Consider the following 21,993-nt stretch of genomic DNA (forward strand, 5'->3'; position numbering starts at 1 on the left):
ATATAAATAAATAAATAAATACATTGTTTTTCTCTGTTCTTCTCTGTAAAAGACAGTTCATATATTTAATCAGGAATAAGTTCAGGTTCATACTGCATTCTATGAATAAAAGAAAGATATATAAAACGTTTAGATCTAATAACTCTTTAAAAAAAATAACAACCCGTTTAACAAATATAAAGAATTGCGTACAAAAAACTAGACACCCCTAGAGGCAGGACAAGATCTTATGTGTTTTACTCTCATTATAGTGAAGTAGGATGTCTGTCATTCATTCGTAACATTACACCTTGCCCCACACTCTTTCCAAACAATTTCTACTGATGAAACTTGGTATTATAATTTTATAATATGTGCCATGGATGTTACCAACATTTCCTATACATGGGTACATTTATTTTGTAAAAATAAATTAATGCTTTTTTTTTGTTGTTGTTTTTTTTAGCAGTGTTGTTGAATTTAAGGAATATTATGTTCTTTAGCAGAATAATGTAAACTGCCTACTATAGATGTTCTGGTTCTTTAGCTCTCTCACTACATTTTTATTATTGTCGGCTACATTTATATTTCCCTGCCCGCCTACATAAATTGATCCCTGTTTAAAAATGTATAAAAATGTCATTATAAAAAAAGATACATTTCATTAAATACAATTTTTTCCATCACTGCTATGTCTTTTTTTATAAAAAAATTTTAATGGTACCCTAGGAAATTTGAATAAAAAAGGTATCTCCATCACTTTTTTGGATTGCTAAAGTCCGAAAAAGAATAAAAAATGCCAAAGTTAAAACCAACACAATTTCTGTGCAATAAACACCAAACTAGGTTTTGGCAGGGCATTTTAAAAAACCAGCCTCTGAGCCCAAAATTGCTGAAAAACGCCAAAAGGATAAAAAAAATAAAAAAAACGCCAAACTGAAAAACGCCAAGTGGATCTGGCATTTCCCCTTTTACTACTGACTTGCAGGTAACATCTGGATGCAGCGTTTTTTCGCTGAAAAAATGCTGTGCGGCAAAGAAAAAATCCTCAGTGGAATTCCAGCCCAAGTTCTCCCTCTTAGGGATGAAATGTAGTAGAACATATCCTTGTAGCGTGGATTGGAACAGGGATCAGAAACAGCAGTGACATGGGAGCTACATGGAAAACATACTAGCAACATTCCTAAACTAGAACCTTGATTCCATCTAATGTTATAAAACTGTCAATAAATACGAGAACATCGTCTGTAAGGCCAGGCTCATGCAGTAGCATTTCCTTACTAAATCTCCTCTACCTGTAGAAACTCTGCCAGAAATCCTTGTGGAATCAAAGCCCCATTGAGGTCAATAAAAGTTCCTGATAAAGATCACTTTTAGTGAGTGAATTCTGCAAAGAAAATCCAATAGTGTGAACCCACCCTATGAGCATAAATAAATGTAAAAAACTTACACCCTATGAGCATAAATAAATGTAAAAAAAAAACTTACACCCTATGAGCATAAATAAATGTAAAAAAACTTACATGCTGCAGAGCAATTATGTGCAAGACAATACTAGGTGGAGTCATTGCTCTGATTTCCACTTTTAGGTTAGGGATTGCTGCCTACACATATATATATTACTGCCATAATGACAGCTAGAGTCCAGTGATGTAAAAGGGAGCTGTCAGATCAGTCTGCCACTCAGTTATCCATTACAGGTCTTACTTTTGACTTTCTGACTAGCAATATAGACCCAAAAAAAGGAAACAGCTGCTACAACATCATGGAAAAAATTCTAAAACACACTTTACATATTTAGGCAGGAGAGAGACACCGAAGGGTCTGTGGACATGGTAATGTAAGGCAGTGCACATAGGGGGAGATTTATCAAAACCTGTGGAAAGGAAAGTTGCTGAGTTGCCCATAGCAACCAATTAGATCACTTCTTTCATTTTGCAGAGGCCTTGTTGAAAATGAAAGAAGCGATCTGATTGGTTGCTATGGGCAACTCAGCAACTTTTCCTCTGGACAGGATTTGATAAATCTCCCCCATAGTCCCTACAGTCTGTGACAAGCACTCTAAGACACTGTAATCTTGCTTGTAGGATAGATTGTTTTCATAATACGGTATGTGATACAGCATGGAACATTTTTGCCTACACATAACATGAATGTGGGCACTAAACCTTAGCTGGTTATGGCAACTCATAATGTATATGTTATCCTTCATGTGTGCATAAATCCTAACAATGATCTTTTCTTGCAGAGAAGCAGGGGAGATGTGTGTTGTGTACTTCCTTCAGTTCATTTACTGACCTCCTAGCAAAGTAAGCATGAATACTTTTAAAGTGTAACTGACAGATCCCACTAAATAATATATATATATCTATATATATATATATGTATAATAGCTGAGTACCCGGCGTTGCCCGGTTTTTCCTTCCTAATCCTTTTTGGGGAGGAAAATAAACAAAGGAGGAAGCTTTTGACTTCATATGCAGTCCTCATATATTGTTGTCATATCCCAACCCCACATCCCAACCTCCTATCCCGTCCTCCTATCTCGACCTCCTATACCGTCCTCCTATCCCGACCTCCTATCCCGTCCTCCTATCCCATCCTCCTGTCCTGTCCTCCTATCTCGACCTCCTATCCCTTCCTCCTATCCAGTCCTCCTATCCCAAACTCCTATCCCGACCTCCAATCCCGACCTCCTATCCTGTCCTCCTATCTCAACCTCCTATCTCGACCTCCTATCCCATCCTCCTATCTCAACCTCCTATCCAGACCTCCTATCCCATCCTCCTATTCCGACCTCCTTTCCCGTCCTCATATTTCGACCTCCTATCTTGACCTCCTATCGCGACCTCCTATCCCGACCTCCTATCCCGACCTCCTATCCAGACCTCCTATCCAGACCTCCTATCCAGACCTCCTATCCTGTCCTCCTATCCCGACCTCCTATACCGTCCTCCTATCCCGTCCTCCTATCCCGTCCTCCTATCCCGACCTCCCATCCCGTCCTCATATCACGACTCGTAATATGTGTACCAGGTAATGAAGTGTTGCTTGCGAATATTCGCAATGCAAATTTTTTTCGCGAATATTGCATATTCACGAATTTGCGAATATTCGCGAATATAGCACTATATATTCGCAATTATGAATATTTGTTTTTGTTTTTTTCACAGCACACATCACAGTGATCATCCTTCTCTGCTTCCAGCTTGTGTGGTGTAAAGAAGGCTCTAATACTACTGTGTGAGACAGGTGTGCGAATTTTCGCATATGCAAAAATTTTATATGCTAATTTTCACATATGCAAATTTCTGCATATGCAAATGTTTGTATATGTTTATTTTCGCATGTGCGAATTTTCGCATATGCGAAAATAAAACGTGAATATTCTGAATATGCGAATTTAGGGAATATATGACGAATATTCTTCCATATATTCGCAAAATATTGCAAATTCGAATATTGCCTATGCCGCTCAACACTAGTAATGAAATATCTCCAGCCGTACGGAAATTATATGGGAACATACATTTCTCATGGATTTGCATGGGACTTTAAAAAAAAAACCTGACCCTCACAAATGGGGGTAGTTAAGGGTTAAATTAACTATCCTATATTTTAAGTGGACATATAAGTAACATGTGACCAAGTATTATCGAAATATCTCAAGCCGTTTGGAAGTTATGCAGTAACATATATTTCCCATTGACTTGTATGGGACTTTAAACATAAGCCCCGCCCCTGGCAAATGACACCAGAAGACACCAGAGGGCTTCAAAGTTCAGCAGCAATTTGGAAATTTTTCACAAAATTTTCAAACTTGCTATTTTTCATGGACCAGTTCAGGTTTGAAGTGGATTTGAAGGGTCTTCATATTAGAAATACCCCATAAATGAACCCATTATAAAAACTACACCCCCCCCAAAGTATTCAAAATGACATTCAATAAGTGTATTAACCCTTTAGGTGTTTCACAGGAATAGCAGAAAAGTGAAGGAGAAAATTCACAATCTTCATTTTTTACACTCGCATGTTCTTGTAGACCCAATTTTTGAATTTTTGCAAGGGGTAAAAAGGAGAAAATTTTTACTTGTATTTGAAACCCAATTTCTCTCGAGTAAGCACATACCTCATATGTCTATGTTAATTGTTCGGCGGGCGCAGTAGAGGGCTCAGAAGGGAAGGAGCGTCAAATGGTTTTTGGGGGGCATGTCACCTTTAGGAAGCCCCTATGGTGCCAGGACAGCAAAAAAAAAACACATGGCATACCATTTTGGAAACTAGACCCCTCAGGGAACGTAACAAGGGGTAAAGTGAACCTTAATACCCCACAGGTGATTCACGACTTTTGCATATGTAAAAAAAAAAAAAAATGTTTTACCTAAAATGCTTGGTTTCCCAAAAATGTTACATTTTTAAAAAGGATAATAGCAGAAAATATCCCCCAAAATTTGAAGCCCAATTTCTCCCGATTCAGAAAACACCCCATATGGGGGTGAAAAGTGCTCTGCTGGCGCACTACAGGTCTCAGAAGAGAAGGAGTCACATTTGGCTTTTTGAAAGCAAATTTTGCTCTGGGGGCATGCCACATTTAGGAAGCCCCTATGGTGCCAGAACCGCAAAAAAAACCACATGGCATACCATTTTGGAAACCAGACCCCTCGGGGAATGTAAAAAGGGGTAAAGTGAACCTTAATACCCTACAGGTGTTTCACGACTTTTGCATATGTTAAAAAAAAAAATAAAATTTTTACCTAAAATGCTTGTTTTCCCAAAATTTTTACATTTTTAAAAAGGGTAATAGCAGAAAATGCCCCCCAAAATTTGAAGCCCAATTTCTCCCGATTCAGAAAACACCCCATATGGGGGTGAGAAGTGCTCTGCTGGCGCACTACAGGTCTCAGAAGAGAAGGAGTCACATTTGGCTTTTTGAAAGCAAATTTTGCTCTGGGGGCATGCCGCATTTAGGAAGCCCCTATGGTGCCAGAACAGCAAAAAAAAAAAAAAACACATAGCATACCATTTTGGAAACTAGACCCCTCGTGGAACGTAACAAGGGGTAATGTGAACCTTAATACCCTACAGGTGTTTCACGACTTTTGCATATGTAAAAAAAAAAAAAAAATTTTTACCTAAAATGTTGGTTTCCCAAAAATGTTAGATTTTTAAAAAGGGTAATAGCAGAAAATACCCCCCATAATTTGTAACACAATTTCTCCCGAGTACGGCGATACCCCATATGTGACCCCAAACTGTTGCCTTGAAATACGACAGGGCTCAAAAGTGAGAGCGCCATGCGCATTTGAGGCCTGAATTAGGGACTTGCATAGGGGTGGACATAGGGGTATTCTACGCCAGTGATTCCCAAATAGGGTGCCTCCAGCTGTTGTAAAAGTCCCAGCATGCCTGGACAGTCAGTGGCTGTCTGGTAATACTGGGAGTTGTTGTTTTGCAACAGCTGGAGGCTCCGTTTTGGAAACAGTGGCGTACCAGACGTTTTTCATTTTTATTGGGGAGGGGAGGGGAGGGGGGCTGTGTAGGGGAATGTGCATATGTAGTGTTTTTTACTTTTTATTTTATTTTGTGTTAGTGTAGTGTAGTGTTTTTAGGGTATAGTCGCACGGGCGGGGGGTTCACAGTAGTTTCTCGCTGGCAGTTTGAGCAGCGGCAGAAAATTTGCCTCAGCTCAAACTTGCAGCCGGATACTTACTGTAATCCTCCGCCCATGTGAGTGTACCCTGTATGTTCACATTGGGGGGGGGGGGACATCCAGCTGTTGCAAAACTACAACTCCCAGCATGTAGGGTCTATAAGTGCATGCTGGGAGTTGTAGTTTTGCAACAGCTGGAGGCTCCGTTTTGGAAACGGTGGCGTACCAGACGTTTTTCATTTTTATTGGGGAGGGGGGCTGTGTAGGGGTATGTGTATATGTAGTGTTTTTTTTACTTTTTATTTTATTTTGTGTTAGTGTAGTGTAGTGTTTTTAGGGTACAGTCACACGGGCGGGAGGTTCACAGTAGTTTCTCGCTGGCAGCTTGAGCTGCAGCAGAAAATTTGCTGCAGCTCAAACTTGCAGCCGGATACTTACTGTAATCCTCCGCCCATGTGAGTGTACCCTGTACATTCACATTGGGGGGGGGGGGGGAACATCCAGCTGTTGCAAAACTACAACTCCCAGCATGTACGGTCTATCAGTGCATGCTGGGAGTTGTAGTTTTGCAACAGCTGGAGGCACACTGGTTGTGAAACACCGAGTTTGGCAACAAACTCAGTGTTTTGCAACCAGTGTGCCTTCAGCTGTTGCAAAAGCTACAACCCCCAGCATGTACGGACAGCGGAAGGGCATGCTGGGTGTTGTAGTTATGCAACAGCGGGAGGCATACTACTTTGGCTGGGGATGCTGGGGATTGTAGTTATGCAACAGCTGGAGACACACTGGTTTGCTACTTAACTCAGTGTGCCTTCAGCTGTTGCAAAACTACAACTCTCAGCAGTCACCGACAGCCAACGGGCATGCTGGGAGTTGTAGTTATGCAACCAGCAGATGCACCACTACAACTCCCAGCATGCACTTTAGCTGTTTGTGCAAGCTGGGAGTTGTAGTTACACAACAGCTGAAGGTACACTTTTCCATAGAAAGAATGTGCCTCCAGCTGTTGCAAAACCAGAAGTCCCAGCATGCCCATAAGTGCATGCTGGGAGTTGTGGTGGTCTGCCTCCTCCTGTTGCATAACTACAGCTCCCAGCATGCCCTTTTTGCATGCTGGGAGCTGTTGCTAAGCAACAGCAGGAGGCTGTCACTCACCTCCTGCTGCTGCTTGATCGCCGCACAGGTCAGTCCCACCGCCGCCGCCGTCGTCGCTCCTGGGGCCCCGATCCCAACATTAACGCCGGGGATCGGGGTCCCCAGCACCAGGGGTGCACGTCTCGCACCCGCTCACGTCCTCCGGAAGAGGGGCGGAGCGGGTGCGGGAGTTACACCCGCAGCAGGCGCCCTGATTGGTCGACGAATCAGGGCGATCGTGAGGTGGCACCAGTGCCACCTCACCCCTGCAGGCTCTGGCTGTTCGGGGCCGTCTCTGACGGCCCCGATCAGCCAGTAATTCCGGGTCACCGGGTCACTGGAGACCCGATTGACCCGGAATCGCCGCAGATGGCTGGACTGAATTGTCCAGCGATCTGCGGCCATCGCCGACATGGGGGGGCATAATGACCGATTTCAGCAGGCATCGGGCATCGGCTCCCCTCCGGCTAGCGGCGGGGGGCCGGGAATGGACAGGACGTACTCCTACATCCTCGGTCCTTAAGGACTCGGAAACGGGGGAGTAGGAGTACGTCCATTGTCCTTAAGGGGTTAAACAAAAACCCAGACCCTTAGGAATGGGGGGGGTTAGGGTTAAATTAACTATCTTATATTTTAAGTGGACATATAAGTAACATGTGACCAAGTATTATCAAAATATCTCCAGCTGTTTGGAAATTATGCAGTAACATATATTTCCCACAGACTTGTATGATATTTTTACCAAAAAACCCCAACCCTCACAAATAGGGGTGGGTAAGGGTTAAATCACCTATCCTATGTTTGTTGTTGACATATAAGTAACATGTGTGCCAAGTTTCTTACATACACACATACGTACAGTACATACACACACATATACACACATACATACACACATACGTACAGTACATACACACACATATACACACATGCATACACACATACGTACAGTACATACACACACATATACACACATGCATACACACATACGTACAGTACATACACACACATATACACACATGGGGGGAGATTTATCATTGAGTTTACCCCTTTTTCTTGTGTATTTTGTTTTTGCGCAAAAATTTGCTCAGTGACTTTCATTGCGTCTTTTTTGTGCGTCTTTTTTTATAGAATATATTCCAATGATCTCTACTTGCTTGTGTACCATAGAAAGAAAAATGCTTTACACACTAATTTACTATTGAACATTTTTTGTTTAGATATTAAAACTTGGCGCAAAGGCAACAGATTTTGCACAAATATAGAACACCGAGAATATAGGGCTGCACGATATGAAAATGTGCGATTATGGAGGTAAGTATTGCGATTTCGATATGCGATTGTGATATAATAAACAAATTGTGAAAGCCCCCTCATTTCATGTCCAATCCCCTTATTTCATATAAACCCCCCCCCCCCCCCCCCCCTCCTGTTCATTGACTGGTAGGGAGCACTGGGAATATGTGTCTTTCCTTAAAGGGGTACTCTAAGTCATCTTATTGCCTATCCAAAGGATAGAGGATAAGATGTCTGATTGCGGGGTCCCACCACTGGAGACCCCCGCAATCTCTCATGCAGCACCTACCTGTCTCAGTTGCATGCATTGCTGGAGGCTCCGTGTCTGAAAACTCACTACGTCATGATTCCGCCCCCTCAATGCAAGTCTATGGGAGGGGGCGTGAGGTAATACCCAATTTATATAGGTTTTGTTTTAATTTACTACCTAAAAATTACATCTTTATGCTTAAATTGTCCTTTTCTGACCCCTATAACTATTATTTTTCCATATACAGGGATGTATGAGGGCTCATTTTTTGCGCTGTGACCAATGACCCTGCTGTTTCATAAACATTATAATTTAATAGTTAGAAATTTACGCACGTGGCGAAAGCACATGTTTATTTTTGTTTACATTATTTTATTTAAAAATGGGGAAAAGGGGGGGGGGGGTGATTTAGGGTAGGGTCACACAACACAGATCCGCAGCATATTTTACACTGCGGATTCGCCGTGTATCCGACCGTTAATGTTCCTTCACCTGTTCCCCCCTGCTCGCAGTGACAATCCACCTCTCCGATCAGTCGCACAGGGCGAATCACCACATGCAGTGTACAGACATTTCGGCCGCTCTGCGATGTTTGTGTCTCTGCATGCGCGGCAACTCGCAGACCCCTGTGTACCTGTTTAGAGCTGTTTTCCAAACAGTGTATCTCAAATTGTTTAAATACCACAACTCCCAGCATGCCCAGACAGCCAAAGACATGCTGGGAGTTATAGTTTTGCAACAGCTGGAGACACATTGGGGAATATTACTTGCAATCTTGTGATTGTAGACACTGATAAGTGCTGTGCCATAGGAGCGTATAGTACAGCACTGATCAGTGTTATTGGCGCTCCATTACTACAGGCTGCTAAGGCCTGCATTATTGGAGCGTCGATTGAACGAGCCAGAGGCAGGTAGGGAACCTCAGCCCGTCCTCATAGCTGATCGGGACCCGACGGAAATTTGTTTTCGGCACTTTAGACGCCGCGATCAATGTTGATCGCAGCGTCTAGGGTTAATGCTGGACAGCACCCGGATCAGTGATGTCCAGCATTAGCCAGTATGAAGCGAGCTCAGCTCCCGAGCTCACTCTATAGACCCCTGATCCACGGCTCTGCCGTATATAAACAGTGGCTAGCCATGGTGGGGTTAAAGCACCTTCTCCTAGCGCTGAGCACTGCTGGGAGGAGAGACAGTGTGACTCACGCTGGAGGGGCTGGGCAGTGGTGCATGGAGGGTGAGCATACAGCCGCCATGGGGACCGGAGCCAGGACCGTCGGCTGAAAGGTTTTACATGAAAGTCGGCTCCCGTGCTGCATGGCCAGTCCTCTCTGGAATGAAAATGTTGTGACGTCTGAAATCGCTATATCACAATCTGCAACTATCGCGATTCAATTGCAAATTGAGACATATCATGCAGCCCTAATATACATATCAGTACCTAATCATGGCCATGTACATAATTGTTATGCCTCTATCACCTACATTTTTCCTAAAAATACCTAGTTTCATTAGTTCACAGTGTTAGAAATCCTCTCAGGGGAAGGGGTTGTGTCCCTCGGTGGGGTAGTGGGAGGTGATTGGTGTGTCTGCTCATACAGCCTTGTCCATGACTCATGGACAAGCTGATGGTGCTGCTGGACTGGTTATTGTCCCAGTAGGTATGGGGACCCCCTAGTGGTGGGATTTTCAGGAGTCGTTATCTTTATTAAATATAGAAAATTGTTAAAACAACCATATTACAAAAGGTTTTTCATTTTCATCAGTAACAACACATAAAAAGTTCTGACAGCGCCCATTTAAACATTCATTATGGGTGTGGGCAAGAGCAGGGAATGGTGAGGAGGCAGGGGAGCACAGCGAGCAGAAATGTGCAATAGGAATAGAAGGCTAAAGACAGTTTCACTTTAAAGGGGTATTCCATCCACAACTGGCTCCAGAATGTTACTGTAAACAGATTTGTAATCTTAAAATCTTAATCCATCCAGTACTTATCAGCTCATGAAGTTGAGTTGTTCTTTTCTGTCTGACAACAGTGCTCTCTGCTGACACCACTGCATGTCTCAGGAACTGTCCAGAGTAGCAGCAATCCCTATAGAAAACCTCTCCTGCTCTGGACAGTTCCTGACATGGGCAGAGGTGTCAGCAGAGAGCACTGTAGTCAGACTGAAAAGAACCATACAAATTCTTCTGTAGTATACAGCAGCTGATAAGTACTGGTAGGATTAAGATTTTTTAATAGAAGTAATTTACAAATCTGTTTAACTTTCTGGAGCCAGTTGACATGGAATTTTCATGGAATACCCCTTAAACTGAGTTTTTTATGTAAATACATTAATTTACTTATTTGACAAAAACAATACATAAACGGTGATGGACATGTAAGGATATCTTATATCCCCCACTTGTTTACATATAGAGAAGTGCATTTCCTATAATAATTAAACACAAGATCAAGCTGTATGCTGTTATAACATGCTGCTTCAGTACACAGAGGTGAGTGGAAATATGAAACCCCTCTGGAATGGAGGAGATTATAGAATCTTCTGCTAATTCAGTTAATTGTTCTGAGTATTAGCAGCAGCACTCTGATTCCTACATCTTGTTCATGCTCTTTTAGAGTCTTGTTACAGCTTGATAATTGGCAATTTGTGAAAAAAGGAAAAGTAAAATCATTTTGAAGCGGGGATTGGATATCTCAATTATTACTGAGAGATTCTACAAGCAGCTGGTCTCGTCTCGTCTGGGATGCAGATACAATTGAACGCAGGAAGGAGGGACTAGACAGAATGGTACCAAGATGCCAGGGACTGGATACAATGTGCACCTAGACACCAGGGCTTGGGTACCGTATATACTCGAGTATAAGCCGACCCGAATATAAGCCGAGGCCCCTAATTTCACCCCAAAAACCCAGGAAAAGTTATTGACTCTACTATAAGCCTAGGGTGGGAAATACATCATCCCCCCCTGTCATCATCCAGACCCCCGTCATTAACACCCCTGTTATCATCACCGTGTCATCATCCAGACCCCTGTCATCATCACCCTGTCATAATCCAGACCCCCGTCATCATCACCCTGTCATCATCCAGACCCCCGTCATCATCCAGACCCCCGTCATCATCCAGACCCCCGTCATCATCACCCTGTCATCATCCCCCCCCCCCCCTTCATCATCACCGCCTGTCAATCCCTTCAATCAGTGGTCTTCAACCTTCGGACCTCCAGATGTTGCAAAACTACAACTCCCAGCATGCCTGGATAGCCATCACTGTCCGGGCATGCTGGGAGTTGTAGTTTTGAAACATCTGGAGGTCCACAGGTTGAATACCACTGTGTCCTTCGTCATCATCCAGACCCCCCCTTTAGTTTTCTACTCACCTCCCCTCGATGTGAAGGAAGGGTGAACTGGTCAAGGACGTCCATATTAGACCACCTATGCTGCAGGGACCATCCGGGGCGGAGGGTTAGTCGTTCCGGACTGTCCATTCATTCATGCGCAGGGACGCCCCCTGTGCGTCATCGCCAAGGCAACGTCACTAGTCCGGGGCCGGGCCCGGAGTGGAGAAGAGGGCCTCCCGGTGAAGATGGACAGCCCGGAACGACTAACCCTCCCCACCAGACGGTCCCTGCAGCATAGATGGCATGGACCAGCTCACCCTTCCTTCCCACCGAGGGGAGGTGAATAGAAAACTAAAGGGGGGTCTGGATATGAGGGTTTATAGTTTGTTTTGCAATTCAGGAAAACAGTCAGATGGGCGTGAATTAAATTTGAATAATGGGAGTGAATATGAAATAGTGGGCGAGATAATACAGTCACCCTTGCCAGATGCTCTCCTGGGAGGTTAACATACCATATATATATATGCCTCTTTATTTATTTATCTCCTGGCTCAGTGCTGCATTGTGTTGCAGACCAGGCAATGCAAAGATTTTAGGGTCAGGTTGTGGGGGTACTTGCAGGCATCCCTCTGGCACTCACTACACTCTGTAAGCACAGTTTGTGGGTCATGTTCTCTGGGGGTAAAGTGTTGTCAGCGGTCTCCTGCGCTATGGCGGAAGGTCATAATGCCAGTAAGACCTTATAACCTATCGTCAGTAAAAAAAATTAAAATATTTGACCTTGGAATTGCCGGAAAATATATACAATACAATTCAGGTCACTGGGTCCAATTATTTACACAGAATTATTTAGCTCATTGATTGGTGCTTGGCGGTCCTTTTTCTAATTTCATAAAACAATACACTTGTTATAAAATTATGGAGATTTATTGGTTATGATGACCAAACTTTAATGAATATATAAACACAGTGTGTGTGTGTGTGTATATATATATATATATATATATATATATATATATATATATCTCATCAAGCAGATATGAATATATATAGAATATTAGTGAAGCATTTTGAGCTTATGATTGTAGTTACATACAGTAGAAATACACATTTGCAGATGTTACAGTATTAAATCAGTTACAATGGTTAGTTTAAAGCAAATCTGTCATCAGTATCACCCGCACTAACCTGTCATACAGGCTTGTAGTGCGAGCGATACTGATCAAAATGATACTTACAATGTCCTGAATGGCCCAGCCATTGCACCGTTATCGCTGTTTTTCTTTTTATGTAAATGAGGTCCTTGGGGCATGAGCTCATCAATATGCATGGCCTCCCTCCCTGCTCTCGCGGCACTGCGCATGTACCGCTTCCAGAGTACACCTGGAAGCGGCATCAGTTTCAGCCTCATTTACCCTCATGTCTTCATGCATCCTCACACTTCACTGCTGGCTGCAGGAATGAGGCTGAAACGGATGCCGCTTCCGGGTGTACTCTGGGAGCACTGCATGTGCCGTGGTGAAAACCTGCCGTGAGAGCAGGGAGAGGGGCCATGCATATTGAAGAGCCGGGCGTGGTGGAGTGCCCGCGTGGGGTGCCCGGAGCTCCGGTCCTAGCTTCGCCCATGCCCCAAGGACCTCATTTATATAAAAAGAAAAACAGTTATAACGGCGCAACCGCTGGGCCATTCAGGAAATTGTGAGTATCCTTTTGATCAGTAATCACCTGCACTACATGACTGTATGACAGGTTAGTGCGGGTGATACTGATGACAGATTTCCTTTAATATCATATACACGGTATTACCCTAAAAGAGCACATTACACAAAATGATAATGAATGGGCAAATACCTAATCTCTTCATATATAAAATGGAAGTGACTTGTATAAACACTTCGCCAACTTCTAACTAACCAGACATCTCTGGTGGTACATTTTAAAGTACAGTATAAGACATATAATCTATGGTACTAAATTTGGAGGAATACTTAAAATATTTTCCTTGTAGGAATATTATTTATATCAATGAAATGGTGAAGGAATATAGACTATGCTATATGCATCATATAAATGCACTGATATGCAAAGAACACCCCCTGTTCTCTGCAGAAGAAGGAGAAGTGATCCATATGTTAGAACCTTACAGTCCCAAACTGGAGATTAAAAAAAGGAAATATCTGTTCACCATCCTGATTGACATAATTTCCTCTACATTTTAAAGTTATCTTAATCAAATAAGAACCATTTGTACATTAGCAGACACACAAGATATAATTCTACACATGGGAAACAGGAGAAGAAGGTGTCATCATAAGAAGAAGACATTCTATAGTTATGGTTCAATCGTATCACATATAGGGCTGCAAACTCTCTTTCTGGCTCTTTATGGCCTCGCCCCTCAGGTAGCTTCCAGGAGCATAGAGAAGATTTCTCCTTTCATGATGACTTATTGTCCCATGATACCTTCTGATGCCTTCTGATTGCCTATGAAGCCCCCCTGGTTTAAAACTATTAACTAACATGGATACATACAGCCCCCATGTTGAGGGAAGAGCCCTTGAAAGTAGAGTCTGGGAAACAGTTACCGGTTGGGTGTCTAGAAGTATGAATTCTGGGTAAACTAGTGTCAAGTAACAGAAATCTGGGAAGGTTCTTGCAAAAGAGAACAGGTAACTAAAACAAATAATCTGTATTGAAATATTACTGGTATAGCGGTATTCCAATAAAAAATTATCTATCCCCTATCCACAGGTTAGGGGATATGTGTCAGATCACAGAGACCATAGCAATTTCAAGAAAGGGGCCCTGCTTATTTATTATGAATGGAGTGAAAATGAATGCATGCACACCACCACTCCATTTGAAGATAAGCGAGTGCAAACTTTGGTAGCTTCCAGAGAGAATGAATAGAGTGGCAGCACACATGATCAGCTCACTGCGCCATTCAAAACAATGACCCAGGGCCCTGTTCTAAAAAATTGCAAGGGGTCCTAGCGGTCAGCCTTCTTGCTATCTGAAACTTACACCCTAACAAGATAAGTACTGTTAACTCAGAATACTGCTTCAAAGTTGCATCTGTAGAAATGCTTAACCCCTTAAGGACTCAGGGTTTAAAAATTTTTGCACTTTCCTCCTTACGTTTATGCAATTTTGCACCAAAAAATCCATATGATGGCTTATTTTTTGCACCACCAATTCTACTTTGTAATGACATCAATCATTTTACCCAAAAATCTACGCTGAAACGGAAAACAAATCATTGTGTGACAAAATTGAAGAAAAAATGCTGCTTTTTAACTGTGGGTGCTTCCGTTTCTACGCAGTACATTTTTCGGTAAAAATAACACCTTCTCTTTATTCTGTAGGTCCATACGAATAATTTATACATTTAAAATTGTCATCTTCTGACCCCTATAACTTTTTTTATTTTTCCGCGTACGGGGCCAGATACTGCTGGCCCCAGTAACGATGAGATGTCAAATCGTACCTTGCACACTTCTATTATGCAACTACACGCTTTAGTTAACAGCCACTCATTATCCCTCTCGGATATGCAGTCCAGGGTTGAGGCTATAGAAAACAGGAACACGGTTGCCCAACACCTCCGATGCCAGTTCAGTCTCCAGCTTACGCCTCTCCGTCAGGTACCCAACCAGCAGTTCCTACTATTACACCAGCCCATTTCATACCAGCACACATTAAAAAAGATATTATTGATGGGAAAGACATAAACTTAGCTTCTCTCCTGATAGCCACCCACGGTCTAATGGAAAATAAAACCTTTGCGTGTGGGGACGTCTCTGTGGTTCTGAAGTCAAAAGATGTTCGCCTTAGTAGAAAGTTGTCCTTGTCAGAATTCATAATGGCATTTGGTATATACCGCAACATCTTTTATACTACAAAACCAGAGAAAAGAGAAGAACTGGACCATTACATATACAAGGTGACTGAGCTGTCACATAAGTACGGGGTAGCACATTTTACGACTATCACTGGTCTTTTTTGGCCAAAGCAGCCGCAGCATTGTGTCAATTCGGATACTCTATCAATTGGGCAATTATTGACACGGAGATCTTTTGTGCTCACTTTGCTGGGTTGAAGACGCCAGTATGTGCCAAATGCCAATCTAGCAGTCATACTGCTGAATGGTGCAGCTCCACAAACACTGACATCAGCAGTGGTCTGCCAAGCACGTCTACTTCAATGCAGCCAAGAGTTCAGAAAACCTCAGGTTTAGTGGACAAATTAGGAAGACCCATTAAGTATTTAGGAAATTCACAGATCTGTAACAATTTCAATTACCCAGCTTGTAATTATAATCAGTGTAGGCTGTTGCATATCTGTGCTATTTGCTTCAGGGCCCATCCTAAAGTGGCTTGTCCACAAAAAAAGCGAGAAATCCTGACTAACCGTCATAGATGGTTGCTTACCTAGAATTCTTTCTGGCTGATCACCCTGATACAGGCTTCGTGCAATTTCTAATTTCTGTGTTTACGCACAGTTTTCATGTAGGCATTGTTACCATACCCGATGCCACATACGAGTGCAATAATCTCCTGTCAGCTCAAACTGACCCACAGGCAGTTGATCTCCTCATCAAAACAGAAATTGAGAAGGGTTTCATGATAGGCTCTTTCAGGGAATCACCTTTCGATACATGGAGAGTCATTCCTATCAGATTAGCTATTGGGAAGTTTAACAATAAAAAAAACTATTGGTGTACGATTTGACTGCTCCCCATTCTTCCTCCGTGCCCAGCATCAACAAGCTAATTCCAGCAAACGAGTTCGGCCTAAAATATTCATCTATTGATGAGGCAATCACCATAATTTTGACCATGGGTTGGGGAGCCTGGCTCTCTAAGGCGGACATTACTGATGCCTTCAAACTGCTCCCGATCATGCCTCAATTGTGGAGATGGCACGGCATCAAATGGAGGGATAGTTATTTTTTTTGCCACTAAGTTAACTTTTGGAGCCAGAAGTAGCCCCTGGCTGTTCAATAAATTCACTTCGGCCCTTCATTGGATGTTAGAAAACAGGTTTTCTCTCACATTTGCTCTCACGTTATCCACTATCTAGATGACTTCTTGTTGATCGAACCTGCTACAACAGTTCCCAAAGACCTTGATGTGTTACTCGCTGTTTTTTTTGCAGTTAGCGATTCCCATTTCCTCCAAAAAGGTTGAGGGGCCCAGCTAAACAACTCATATTTTTAGGTGTCATTCTGAACTCCAAGGAAATGGAGGCCAGACTTCCTGATGAAAAACTGGGGAAGATTAGGATGGCTATTCATAGACTAATTAATGTTCTCCATGTTATCAAGGTAGAATTGCTGTAGAATCTGTAATAGGGAGGCTAAATTTCGCTATGCAAATTATTCCACAGAGCAGGTCTTTTATATCCCGTTTATTAGATCTACTATCTACCGCCCCGGCCCAGAACAGCATCATACAGTTAGACCAGCCTGCTAAGGCAGACCTGCTGATGTGGGATAACTTTCTGAACTCTTGGAATTTTTTTTTTTTTTTTTAAATAACATTTAATTAATTGTCACAATTACAAGAAAACAGACCAGGACATTCCCCTGTATTTAAGCAGCCAAATAAAGGTCAGTGTTGTACAGCATGACTTAACAGAGCATTAGGCAAAGGACAACCCCAAAAACCTCTCCCCTCCCCTCCACCCACTCCCCCCCCCCCCCCTCCCTAGATCCCTTGACCGGGATTTTGTTTCTTATTCCCAGAGTCAGTAATCAGTCACCCCGCATTTTTTCAGATGCGTCCTCCATATCTGGGTTCGCAGCTATCTGGGACAATCATTGGTTGGCTGCTCCATGGCCCCCCGAGATAAACTGCCTGCCAGGTTTTACCCAGAACTCAGCACTATTTAACTGTATCCTGTCGTTGCTACGCCCCAGGTATGGGGACAACCCTGGTACAATTCCACAGTTCTGTTTGTCTCGGATAATGCTGCAACTGTGGAGATCTTGTTGAAAGGCAGATCTAGGAGTCCTCAGATCATGTCCCTGGCTAGAAAGTTAGTCTGGTTGTCTTTACACCATAGGTTTAATTTCACTTGTGCTCATATTAGTGGCGTTCAAAATATAGCTGTAGATTCTCTTTCTAGACAGAAATTCTCTCTTTTTTCCAGATCATGCTGGAAGCCGACATGACAGGCACTCATGTGCCACAATTCCAGTCCCTGATTATGGATTGAGAGAGCATCTATCTGTGGTCAAATCATTAATTGAAAAATACTCAGAAAATCTATACTACTGCATGGAAAACCTTTCAGCAGTTTCAGGCCAGATACCCGCAGAGTGACCCACGTTCAGTTTCCTTCATTCTTGCATTCATCAGGTTTTGCCATTCCGCCCTACACCTACCCTCTAACCTACACCTAAAAATATATTTGGCAGGTGTACAATACCACCTATCATTAGACAATCCTGACAGTCCTTCTATCTTTACCTCCCACATGATGAAATCGTCCCTCCAAGGAATGCAAAAAGGAGAACCCCTGTCTAGATTACCGATTTCAGTGGAGATGTTTAGGCGTTTGTCAGATACTCTAGATAAACGCCCATTTGGTCGTCTTAACAGCATTTCCCTAAAAGCTGCCATATACCTGGGTTTCTATGGATTCCTAAGGCCTGGGGAATTCACTTGTAAGAACATTAACCATAATTATTTATGGATGAGGCAGTTAAGACGAATGTCACAGTCTGACCACTTCGTGCTGACACTAACGTCCACAAAAACATAATTGCAAGGCCAAGTGACTAATGTTTGTTTTTATCCTACTATGCATAAGTGGTGTTCGGTTTATGTTTTCTCAGAATTGCTTGCATGTAACCCAAGTCGGCCTGATACTGAACCATTACTTGTGTTCAATGGATCCCCCTTAACCACTTCTTTTCTCATCAAATATCTATGTGTTCTGGTGAAGTTGTTGGATGGCGATCCAGCAGTACTGTCTGGTCATTCGTTCAGAATGGGTGCAGCAACTTCAGCTTCCAAACACGGAGTCCCAGCACATATTATTAAAAGCATGGGGCGTTGGAAGTCGGCCTGCTTCATGCGTTATATTCCAAATCCCAAAAAAGAAATAGCTGACGCATTTAAATCCCTTGTAATGTGAATTGTTTAGTAAAGTATTTTGTTTATTATCTTGGTGTTTTACCCTCTGTTTTCTATGTGTGCTCTGACACGGCAGTTATGGCACACATCAAGCTGCTTAGTGTCAGGAGCTCCAAACAAAAGTGTAAGGCTACACGTAGTAGCCTGTGTTTGTGGGAGGGGCGTATGGCCTTTAAGAACCCGCGGCTCACCTTGCATAGACGTGTCGTGGATTCTTCACACCCACCCTCCCACCCCCAAATCTTTATCATTTCATAGGGTATGCCCTCTATTTTCTAGGTGTGCTCTGACGCGGCAGTTATGGCATACATCAAGCTGCTTAGTGTAAGGTTGGTTGAATTAGGTAGGATCTTACGTTTCTCATCTTTCCTGACAGGAGCTCCGAAAACAAATGATCTTTATTAACTTTTTTTTTCACTTTTTTGCAATGTTATAGCCCCCATAGGGAGCTATAACACTGCACACACTGATCTTTTACATTGATCACACAATGCAAAGACTAAGTGAACTTCTCTCCTTTTTATCTGCTTTCATGTGATTTTTATATTGCCCACACCTGTTACTTGCCCCAGGTGAGTATAAAGGAGCATCACATGCTTGAAACAATCTTATTTTTCCACAATTTTGAAAGGGTGCCAATAATTTTGTCTAGCCCATTTTTGGAGTTTGGTGTGACATTATGTCCACTTTGCTTTTTTTTCCTCCCTTTTTTGGTTTCGTTCCAATACACACAAAGGGAATAAACATGTGTATAGCAAAACATGTGTTACTGCAATCCTTTTCTGTGAGAAATACTTAATTTTCTAGAAAAATTTCAGGGGTGCCAACATTTACGGCCATGACTATATGCCATTAAATAAATGCAGTGATGAACTGCAAATTGCAGAAAAAAGATTGTTTGTGCAGCTCCCAACAAAAATAAGCGAGGTTAACTGGGACACTCTCACACCCAGAGAGTAGTGAAAAAACAGTATGGAAAAGAAGAGATTTCTCAGTCCTCCGCTTACCATCAGTAACAAGGGCTGATATATGGTGGATGTTTGTATCTCCAATGAACCTTCTAGACTGATGTAAATGTATAGTTATATTTATTAAAATAAAACACTTAGATAATTATTCGTATTTAAAAGTTCACCGACTGCAGGGCCATACGGCGGTGTAATAAAATATTCACTTTGACCTCAATATGCACACAAATAAAGATAACGTTGCCACAATATGTCTGCTATCTAATTTGCTAGAAAGGGGACCAAAATAATGTATATTGGGCAATATACATCTATAGACACAATGGTGAAGTAGAAGTACCTAAAAGTAGTGATAGTTTATCTTTAAAGCAGTTGGTTGCACAAGCTCAAAGAACTGTACTGAGTCATATGCCAACTGTAAAGTAAAGCACCTACTATTAAATATGTTGAAGAAGGAATTATGGTTAAAGGGGTGCTCCAGTGGAAAAACATTTTCTTTTCTAATCAACTGGTGCCAGAAAGTTAAACAGATTTGTAAATGACTTCTATATAAAAACCTTAGTCCTTCCAGTACTTATCAGCTGCTGTAGGAAGTTGTATAGTTCTTTTCTGTCTGACCACAGTGCTCTCTGCTGACACCTCTGTCCATGTCAGGAACTGTCCAGAGCAGGAGAAGTTTGCTATGGGGATTTGTTTCTGCTCTGGACAGTTCCTGACATGGACAGAGGTGTCAGCAGAGAGCACTGTGGTCAGACTGGTAAGAACTACACATCTTCCTTTTGCCCATACCACAGCTGATAAGTACTGGATGGATTAAGATTTTTAAATAGAAGTAATTTACAAATCTTTATGACCACAGACTTTATGACCACAAAATCGGACACGAGTGGATCGAATGAATCTGAGACCGATGAGAATAACAAAGCTGGAACGTCAAGTGGCCCCTTAGGAAAAGAATTAGAAGGGGAAGAGGCAGAAAAAGGAGGAACAGGGAGGAGAAGACGAAAGAGAAAGAGTGCGACGCGGAGACAATAGAGAACAACATAGTGGTCAACTTGACAGACTTAGTGCTGGACAGAGACATGATTTCGCTCCTAAATAAGGGGTTAAATTTTGGTGTAACTGAGAGGTTCGATTTTACTAAGTTCCAGGAAGACTGGTGGAAGGGTTTACGTAAACTAAATTTAAAGAAATATTTTGCCAAAAATACAAATAAAAATGATGGTGTAAGCAGTGAAAAAAAGAGGGATGGAGAAACAGCTTGCGTTATAATTCAATAGGCTTTAGTGTCCCTGAGGAATTTGATGATAATGATGTGAAAAGTCTTCTTGAATTGTGTGATCTTTCTGAAATACAGGTCAATCCAGATGCAGGAGAGGGTATATTTATGGGTGGAAATCCTTCTACCTTTAACACCCAATAGCTCCGGGCAGTGTCTTGGATCTATTCAGCAAGGCAAGTCTTAACCCCTTAAGGACACATGACATACTGGAACGTCATGTGTCCGCGTCATAGCGGGTCGGGCCCGGCCCGCTATTAACCCTTTAGACGCGGCGTTCAAAGTTGAACGCCTCGTCTAAAGTGAAACTGAAACCATGCCGGTTAGCTCAGTGGGCTGTTGGGGATAGCCGCGGTGAAATCGCGGCATCCCGAACAGCTTACAGGACAGCAGGAGGGTCCCTACCTGCCTCCTCGCTGTCCGATTGCAGAATGACTGCTCAGTGCCTGAGATCCAGGCATGAGCAGTCAAGCGGCAGAATCATCGATCACTGGTTTCTTATGAGAAACCAGTGATCAATGTAAAAGATCAGTGTGTGCAATGTTATAGCCCCCTATGGGACCTATAACACTGCAAAAAGAAAAGTGAAAAAAGTGAATAAATATCATTTAACCCCTTCCCTATTAAACGTTTGAATCACCCCCCTTTTCCCATAAAAAAAAAAACACAGTGTAATTAAAAATAAAAATAAACATATATGGTATCGCCGCGTGTGGAAATGTCCGAATTATAAAAATATATCGTTAATTAAACCGCAAGGTCAATGGCGTACGCGGAAAAAAATTCCTAAGTCCAAAATAGTGCATTATTGGTCACTTTTTATATCATGAAAAAATCAAGTCCTATCAAAGATCAATAAGTCCTATCAATGCAAAAATGGTACCGTTAAAAACTTCAGATCACGGCGCAAAAAATGAGCCCTCATACCGCCCCATACACGAAAAAAAAAAAAAG

The 21,993-nt window shown here is 42.4% G+C and overlaps 2 long non-coding RNA genes across 4 annotated transcripts in view; one reads left to right on the forward strand and one right to left on the reverse strand.

The window, feature by feature from the left end:
• The window catches only part of LOC130357745 (uncharacterized), a 56,438-nt gene extending 54,569 nt beyond the window's left edge, over nt 1–1,869 (reverse strand). The window contains exons 1-2 of the long non-coding RNA XR_008889241.1: nt 1,503–1,869; nt 23–99 (exon numbers count right to left, since the gene is read on the reverse strand). This is a non-coding gene — a long non-coding RNA (uncharacterized LOC130357745). The remainder of the gene's footprint in view (nt 1–22; nt 100–1,502) is intronic.
• Nucleotides 1,870–1,958: 89 nt separating this feature from the next.
• LOC130355457 (uncharacterized) overlaps nt 1,959–21,993 on the forward strand; it is a 36,022-nt gene continuing 15,987 nt past the window's right edge. For all 3 annotated transcript variants that reach the window (XR_008888534.1, XR_008888532.1, XR_008888533.1), the window contains exons 1-3: nt 1,959–2,088; nt 2,228–2,288; nt 7,984–8,077. This is a non-coding gene — a long non-coding RNA (uncharacterized LOC130355457). The remainder of the gene's footprint in view (nt 2,089–2,227; nt 2,289–7,983; nt 8,078–21,993) is intronic.

Source organism: Hyla sarda, chromosome 2 (genome assembly GCF_029499605.1).
Source record: "Hyla sarda isolate aHylSar1 chromosome 2, aHylSar1.hap1, whole genome shotgun sequence".
Lineage (NCBI taxonomy): Eukaryota > Metazoa > Chordata > Amphibia > Anura > Hylidae > Hyla > Hyla sarda.